The 9517-nt window shown below is 36.9% G+C and overlaps 1 protein-coding gene across 1 annotated transcript in view; it reads right to left on the reverse strand.

Annotated features, from left to right (window-relative positions):
- The window catches only part of LOC106908529 (voltage-dependent T-type calcium channel subunit alpha-1H-like), a 290955-nt gene extending 283242 nt beyond the window's left edge, over positions 1-7713 (reverse strand). The window contains exon 1 of the mRNA XM_088014499.1: positions 6965-7713. The gene's annotated coding sequence lies outside the window, so the exon portion shown is untranslated. The remainder of the gene's footprint in view (positions 1-6964) is intronic.
- Between the last annotated feature and the right edge of the window lie 1804 nt (positions 7714-9517).

Here is a 9517-nt window from a genome sequence, read left to right on the forward strand (position 1 = left end):
CAGAAGTAAACTAAATGATGTGCAAGAGTGCAAACAGGGTCAGAGACGATAGCAAGGAGCACTCATAATAATCCTGTAGTCATCTGTGAAACACCAGGCCATTACTGCTGAGTCTTTTAATCCAGACTAGCTCCAAACAATCTGGACATAAAAAAGATTATGTTTCTGTCAACTTTTTTTCCTGTAAAAAGAGAACAAAGGCTGGCACTGGGGATTGAAAGTGTTTTTCAAAGCAAAACCAGCATAGCCACATCAACACTGTTGGATGTGAGAGTCTATTTGGCTCTACGTCACATGCTGTTAACTTCAATCATTTTAGGAAAGTTAGTACCTTAACTTCAATTTAACATTCCTTGATCTGTCTATATTTAGTTATAAAACACTTATTAACACTGATTAGTGTTAATTTTTAGATGTTAACTTTGTCACAGGATTTGTTTTTTGTAGCATGGCATGGCAGTAAATCAGTGCTCCATATCCAGTAGTTGCTCCCTGGGGTTGACCTTGAAACCTTTGCTTCATATCTTCCATCCTTCTCTCTCTGCTAACTTCCTGTCTGAGTACTGTCCAAATGATTCCACTAGCACCACAAAAATATTTCAATTGTTAATTCATGTATTTTGTCCTATGTCAAAACTAAAATCAAACGTTCGTTCAAAAAGAAGCCAGGCTTTATTAAAACACAGTAATTTAAAAAACCTGCACCACAAGCAATTTTAAAATATGAAACATAGAACGCTGTATGTTCCCGCCTTCATTAAAATACTGACACTCAGAGGGCCTGAAACAGGTGAGTAGTTCCATACAAATTAATGTATATTTGATGCTCTTCCATTGATTACAAAATCAATGGAAGATCATCAAATATACACTAAAGTGTTCCTAAAAGTGTAAAGTGTTGACAAAGCAGCTGTTCATGAAAGCATGGTGGTTGTGTATCATGATGTAGCAATTCAGGCAACCTGAGAAAAACTTCAAGCTTACTAGCTTGAAGTTTTTTTCAGTACAAACATTTCCCAGCAAATTTGTAATTCTTTAAGCAAAATTCAAATATTGTGTCTTACTGTAAAGAGGGGTTTAGATAGAATTACAATCAGGGAATAAAAAAAATTGCACCATGTTTAATTTATCACTTTTTGTAACCTTAAGGGGTTGGCAAAATCCACAAGAAGAGCTGGGGGTCTTGCTGGAGGGTCAAGTAATACTACCAGGTACTGTACATCCATAACTGAGGCAGGAGTCACTGAAATTCCTTCAGCTGTTGAGGTGACTGTGGGAGTCAAGAGTTTGGATCTTATGAGTTAATGTTTACTGATACAGATTTATTTTAAAATCATATTTTATTAACACTCTTGTTTCAACATTATTTGTATGTCAATTAAAAGTATTAGTAATCTGCAATCAATTGCAATTTGAACAAATTTGTCCACCACCAAAAACAACCATGAATTTGCTGTGTTACAGAATTCACACTGGTTATTACAACCATAAACTTCACTGAACTTTAATGGGATTTTGAGAAACACAAAGCACTTGTAAAGTGCAAGGAAAATCAGACATTGTTTTGAAACATTTACAAATAAAATCTGAAAAAGGGTGGCATGCTTTTGCACTATATACAGCTTCTCTGAGTCGGTACCTTAAACTTCATTTTATTGTAGCTAACGCTGCAAGTCTTCAGGGGTCAAGCTCAACCAGCTCTTTGGATCTAGAAACAGATATTTAGGTGTTCTTCTTTATGAAACAGTTTGAACTCATTCAGGTTGGGTGAAGAGAATCTGACTATGAGTTTTCAAGCCCTGCTACAATTTTCAGAATTTAAATCAAGCACATGAATATTCTATCCTAAACTATTCCACTGCTGCTCTGGCTAGGTGTTCAGTGTCGCTGTCCTCCTGGAAGGTCAATTTCCAACCCAGTCTCAAATATTTTGTAGTTTCTAATAGTTTTGGATTGCTCTGTTCTTTGACTGATGAAAACACATCGCCACATCATGATGCTGCCACCACCATGTTTTTATCAGTTCATGTAAAAATGATTATAATAATTTTGCATGGAAGCCAACTTTGGTCTCATGTGATCAGAGCACATTCCTCTACATGTTTGCTGTCTCCCACATGGCTTTTCTTCAACAGGAATTATTATGGCTTCTTGCTGAGCTCTATAAAGAGCTGATTTGTGGAGTCCATGACTAATAGCTCACCTGTCAGTAGATCTATGGTTCTGTGGCTCCTCCACAGTCACCAGGAAATAGCATTTATCTTCTCTGATGAATGCTATTTTTGCCTGACTAATTATTGGTGCTTTGCAGTTACAAAATACCAAATTTTCAGATAATGGACTGAACAATGCTCCATGAAATGTTAAAGCCTTGGGATATTGCCTCTGTGTATCTTTTTTCCAGGGTTCTATGGTATTTATGATGCTGTTTGAACACTAAACAATTTTGTTTTTCCTCAAGATTAAATCACATGTGGAAAGTATTTATTGCATTTATTTCACTAAGGGTTATCAGAAATAAAGAGCTGAAAACAAATGCAATAAACTTTTCAGATTTTTTTTGCAAGCATGTTTAGGCCTGTCACAATAAGCAATAAATCAATTAGTCACATGATAAATTTATAAGTTAAATGATTGTTTTTTTTCTACCAAGCATTAGTCTTCCACCACAGTGGGTGATCCCAACACATTGAAAGCAACAGCGATGATCCCTCATAGGTAATCATCCGTTGCAGATTTCCCAGATTGGAAAAACATTACCAACCAGTAAGCCTGTCTCCAGTTTACTGACACTGGGATGTCTAATCCACAAATAAAATACAAAATGGTCTGCACAAAATAGTGCAGTTTGCTTAATAGCAAAATAAATGCTGTCCTTTAATCTAGTTCAGTGTTTCTCAACCTTTTTTGGGCCAGCGCCCCCCTAGCCTTTATCCAGGTCCCTCACTGACCCCCACCAAAGAATTTGCAGGCTACTTTGCTCTGACTATTATTTTATCATTAATATTACTATCACTATTGTAGATGTTTTGATTTTTATGCTTGTTTCTGTATTTATTATCAAAAATAATTTCCCAGAGAACAAAAAACTCATGGGAATAGAAATTATTTTCACAGGTGTTTACAAAAAATGCAATGAACATTAAAGTTAAAATTGGTAGGTCTAACAGCAGCCAATCAGAGTGGAAAAATATTCTTATTTTGTGCCATTTTCTAGTTGTTAAATATTCCACAAAATGATCAGATAAAAGATGAACAACATGCCAGTTTAAACTTTGATCTATTTGCAAAACGACTGAACATTAAAACATGGATAGAACTGTAACTACATTAATCATAGCTCTTCTTTGTTTTTGTGAGTTTCTGGTGGCGCAGCTCTGTGCTGCCTTCAGGAGAATGGGACATCAGAGTATCATCCATAAAATTTCACCCACATGGCATTTATTGTGTAAACCAGAGCTTTCAGTGGAAAAACAAAAGTTCCACGTCCTTTTAATGCCATAGAAATATGAGACAGAAACATTGATTATATCTTTATATAGACCTGTCTATTGATTTATAGATTAATAGTTTTACTGGACAGAAATTACAAAGAACAAATCTGGTTCTTAATCAAATCCTGAGTCAAATTGAAAGTGTCATGGAGTCATCAGCCTCATGACATTAACACTGACATGAAAAATATATTGAAGAAATAAATATATCAAATCTAATTAAAAACATAAATAAGTGATAAGTTATTTACTGTTATGGTCTGTAAGATATATTTATTCTCGGTATTAGATGTGGTCTCAACAAACCCATGGCACTTCAACAATATTATTTTACCTTTTATCTGGAAATAGTGTCTGTTTATTCTTGCATTACAGTCCTCTGTATTAATTATTGCTCGAAAGGTCTTGCCATACCAGTTTATTCCTCTATATTTGCTTTAGTTTTTTCTTAGTTTATTCTTGAATTTTGTTCTTCATTCATTCCCATTTAATTTCATCTGATTAGTAATTATCCTCTCTTAGTTTATTGCTATGTCCACTTTAGTTTATTTCCTGTTGCTAGATTTATTTTATCATTTATTGACCATCAGTAATCTTCACTGATCACCTGCTGCGCCGCCTCATCGTCATGTTTCACATCATGTGTTGATTTTTTCACTGTTCAGCGTCGGATTCTCTGTTTTTATGCCATAATTCACATCTAGTTCATCGCTCCGTTTTACGTCCGACTTCTCCTGTTTCAGAGTTTTGCCAATGTGCGCGTCGTTTTTTTTTTTAAAGCCCCTAAGGTGCAGGGCGGTCGGGAAACGTATCGATGGGGAAAAGGCAGACTGACATAAACCTTTTAAAACAACGGAAACAATTTCAGTATTCTGATTATTGAAATTTAAAAGTGCTGTGTTGTTCCATCACCCCCGTTTCATACCGGACCACTTACAGCACCGGTGTTAACGCTATAAAATGAACGCTCTCTATCGTGGCATCATCAATGGAGGGATTTCTTTATTTAAATGGGTTCATTTTTCAGAGGGATACACAGTGAGGGTATCGTGATTTTAGCTACCAGTAGCAGGAGAACGGAGCTGCGCCAAGAAGCTAACAGAAGCTACAAACACTGAATAGAAGAAGAGCTGCTATTGATACAGTTGCAGCCAAGCATGATTTAATGTTAAACAATACAGTTTTACCAAGTTGCTCAAAGTTTAAACTGGCATTGTTGTGCATATAAGGTGTAAAGTTTACCTTCGACCAAACGCCCCCCAAAGGCATCCCAGCGCCCCCCTTTTGTAAAAGTGTCCGCCAGCGCCCCCTGCCGTCCTCTGAAAGCCCCCTGGGGGCGGTACCGCCCACGTTGAGAACCGCTAATCTAGTTGAAAAGACAGCATTTAGAAAAACGCTGTAACATTTGTAGTAAGTTTACACTTTTTTCACTAAAGTCCTAACTGGCAGTTTTGCCTGTTTTCCCTGTCTGAGCCTAATGATTACTTACAGAGTCTTTATAATCCATTTGATTTATTTTGTTTTTTTTATTTTGGATACTACAAATCTTCCAGTTCCATTGTTAAATCTTTAGAAATTTGTTTATTGATATTTGAGAGGGTGTACTTGCATTCTTATGTTATTAGTTAATAATATTATCACTCATTGCCATAATTTCTGGGACAATTCATTTTTATGCTGGACCTAAACAAGTTTAATTTAGTTCTGTTTCACAAATAGGTAGCACTTTGTCTTCGTCTAACATAAAATCCCCCCAAAATACATTTATGTGAAAGAGTGAAAAAAACCTGAAAGCTTTTGCATAAATCCGCTCATATGATGAGGATGATGATAATAGTTATTATTTTTCACTGACTGCTAATTTAAGATGAAATGAACTGCATTGACATTGATCTGCTACTCCAGCCGATGGTTAATTTTTAAATGTACTGATGGAGATTCCTTTAAGCACTGAAATAATCTTGGATATGTCAAACTGAATGACCTGGGAATCATTTGTATTGTTCCTTAGGGGTTATCTGATGTTACAATATGTTTTTTTTACCTTCAAGAGTCATCTACAGTAGAAGGAGGGACAGGGATGACTGGCATGCTTTTTTGTCTGTCGGCCATATTGGATTTAACAAAAATCATTTCTTGCATTTGCAGCTTATGGCCAGTATTTGATAGTGATGCATTAGTGTCCACTTCAGTGATCTGTGTGCATTTATAACACAAAAATCCACAAGAAGCACAAGAAAATGGCTTTTAGATAGCTGTCCACTGTAGTGACCAGTATGCATGAAAGGGTTAATATCCCTTCAAATGTTTATCAGGCAAGAGAAGATACAAGGTGGAAGATTCTACAACACACCCACATTGCCATGGTTACACACATACCAAATGCTGCCCATGTTTGATCTGCCAAATGCTCTTTCCATCATTTATGGGTCCCCTGAGATCCTGGGGGGGAAATCATTCCAAAAGATACAACGTCTTTAAGAAGTTAGAACAAAAGTCTGAACTATTTTGGACAAAACAGCACAGGGCAGCATTATCTGGCATCTGGGTAAAAGGTCCAACAGGAGAGCTGGCAAGCCAGCTCTCACTTTAAAGAGGAGTCCTTCTGTGTGTGCATCTTTAATGAAAATAATGAGACTGTATTCACCACTATCCCTCCTTTTTCACTCAATTTCCTATGGAAACTCAGCTTTTACAATGAAAGGAGTCCAGGGCTGCACATTTGAGAGCTTTTTTGTTATTCAACAGTGACTGTTGAGTAGATATCAATTAAACAGAAAATTAAAAAAGGAAGTCATTTCTTCTACCTGAAAATGGGCTGATGTACCTTGAAAATTATTTTTGAAATGCATTACAAGCCTCCCTTGCTGACAGTCTGGCCATGATGGAATTAAATTATCTCCTGATATAACTCTCCAAAACACAATACTGTATATTTATCCATCAACAAGACCTCGCCCTGAAGGTGGTTTTATTTTAGGAATGCAGAATCATTTTCAATCATTTATCGTAATTAAAATTTAAAGCAGGAGCTTAAAAGTGTCTAATGCTGAATAAAATCAAAATTATCTCCACATCTGCAAAAACAACAGTTTATCCAAAAAAGGATCCATATATTTCAGAAAGCCTGACATTTGTGATGTAACTCTGCCAGACAAACGGAATGAAATGATGATTCTGGTTCTAATTAAAACCAAATATTTAAAAACTGAATATTTAAATACTTCCATGATTCAGGAAGTCAATACGTCCAAGCACCCTCTCCGTAACAAGATCAAAGACTAATTTTATTGCATAGACTTGTAATTTCTAAAAATCCGTTCTGTAGAGAGCGTAAATGACAAAGAGCGACATCACATCCAGAAATGTTCTGTTGTGCAACACATTCAGTGCTGAACACGGAGCAGCGCAGCAAGAAAAGTGCAAATAAAAGCAGCAAAAATGATGAAAACTTTGCCAGCGCTTCTTACCGGGAGCAGCGTCCACACACCAGCTTCACTCACTCCGGGTTCGCCGTGCGCCCTGAGATCTAGGAGTCCGGTGTTCCATCTGGGAGCCGTCAGCGCTCCTCTGCCTCCTCCTCCCGCCCCTCTGCCAGTATCCAAACTCAGTCCGTCAGCAGGATGACTAATATGAACCAGAACACGAATAAAGGAAGCAGGTGTATGATAAGCACAAGTTTTAATTAAAAGGTAAAGTGTAGTTAGAACCGAGCGTGTTCCTCCCCATGCGTCCGGGTCCGCGCAGCGCGGCGTTCAGGTGCTGGAGTTTAGGAGAGCTGCGTCAAGCCAGGCAGACACAGGCAGAGGGGGCTTACTTTCAAAATAAAACAGTTTGCTCCAGGATGTTGCGTTTCAAAATCTAATATTTAAAACAGAAGGCTTAATGGGGCAAATGATTGTTTTCGGAGCTGCTTCATGTGATAAATATAAACCTGCGTAGCTGCTAATAATCACCTGGGTCATCCAGCTAATCATACAATGTCTTTTACTGATAAATAAAAGTCATTTTTAAGTGGACTCGTCTCCCTAGATTAATCATGGTGATTAGCAGACGGAAGAATTGGCACTTTTATGAAAAAAAAGAAGAAAAAAAACAAAAGGAAAAACCTTTGAAAACTAATAAATTGTTTAAATTATGCTTTCTGGGCCAGTTTCTCACATCTTCGTCTTGATTTGATCAAATCATATTTTTTTTGTTCTAACTTTTAATTTTTATTGCCCAGAGTGTATTTTCATATGGGACCCATAAATGTTTGAAATAGGCTTAAAATGAGCTCCCATGGGGGAGATCAAGTCTGATGTAGGTCAGCTTTGGTCACTACACTGTAAAACATTCGAAAGTAGTTTAACTTGAAAATGAAAGTTTATGAAGTTGATATAACAAGATACAAGTTGTCTAAAAATAGTTTTATAAGTTGTGACAGTTAATTAATCTTTACTTGTGAGTTTTAACTTAGTGCTGCAATTTAAACCAAGTAAATAGACATAGACAGATTTTATTGTAATTTAATTGTACATTCAAAACAATTACATATTTAAAGAAATTTCGTTGCAAGGCTACAATATAATAAATAAATAAGTAGTAATAAAAGTATTGATATAAATATATGCAATGAAAGATTAAACAAATGGCAGTTTAGTGTCTTTATGACATGAGGGATGAAACTGTTGTGGAATCTGGTTGTTCTGCATTTGAAGCTGCTGAACCTTTTCCTAGAGGGCAACAGGGAGAACAAACCATGCTGAGGGTGGAAGAGGTTTTTCATTATTGCCTGAGCCCTGGACGGGCAGCGACTGCCAGCAGAGTCACAGATAGAAGGAAGCTCAGTCCCAGTGATTTTCTCAGCTGTCCTCACCACTCTCTCCACACATTGCAAGTGTTGCATGATCCAAACCAGACAGAGACGCTGTTTGTCAGTATGCTCTCTATTGTCCCTCTGTAGAAAATGATGAGGATGGGAGGTGGGAGGTTTGGTCTTCTAATCTGATGTAAAAAGTGCTGACGTTCCTGAGCTCTCTTCACCAGACTAGAGATTTGGAGGGACCAGGTCAAAGTGTCAGTAATCTGTATCCCCAGGAATTTAATGTTTCTGACCTGTTCCACTGCAGCATCACTGATGAGGAGGGGTGTGTGACTTGGCTGATTTTTCCTGAAATCAACAACAATTTATTTTGTTTTGTTGACATTCAGGATTAGATGGTTTGCATCACACCAGACCACCAGATGTTTCACCTCATATATGTATGTATGTACGTATGTATGTATGTATGTATGCATGTATGTATGTATGTATATCAGTGACGTGCGGTCAGGGGATATATAATATATAATAATAAAATCATTTATATTGCTATTTTCACCCTGTGGTTTGTACTATAAAGTATCTATTTTTTACTTAGCTTAACCAATTCTGATTAGTTTTGGTGAGGTGAGGCAGGCAGTTCTCTTGCCTCCTGGCAGGGGGCGCTCATGATCCCAGATATTGTGACTCCACAACTGCAGAGTAAGACACAGTGAGCTAGCCATGGAGCTAGCCATACAGTAAATAAGTAAAGTACAGCGATATATTTGTTTTCTCATCTCTTCAGACGTCAGCATGAAAGAGGTAACACTTTATTTGAAGGGGTTTGAATAAGACTGACATGACACTGTCATAAACATGACATAACACCTGTCATGAACATGAATAAGCCTTCATGAATATTTATGACTGTTGTCATAAAGACTACATTTCTACACTTAAACAGTTTTCTAAAGTGGATTTTCAGTTGAAGCAGGAGAAAATAACTAAAGGAAGACCAACACCGGAGCTGAAGGTTTTGCTTTGAGACAGTTTTATGATTTTTAAATGGAGTAGAAAAGACATGCCGAGGACTTGGCTTTGGATGAACGGATATTTTTGTGCAGAATTAGCGGTGCATGCACAGCAAATTCAAAAGTGTTAAAATGCCATAGAAATATGAGACAGAAACATGTCTATATCTTTATATAGACCTGTCTATTGATTTATAGATTAATAG

Source organism: Poecilia mexicana, unplaced genomic scaffold (genome assembly GCF_051168715.1).
Source record: "Poecilia mexicana isolate PSO_F unplaced genomic scaffold, ASM5116871v1 scaffold_1, whole genome shotgun sequence".
NCBI lineage: Eukaryota > Metazoa > Chordata > Actinopteri > Cyprinodontiformes > Poeciliidae > Poecilia > Poecilia mexicana.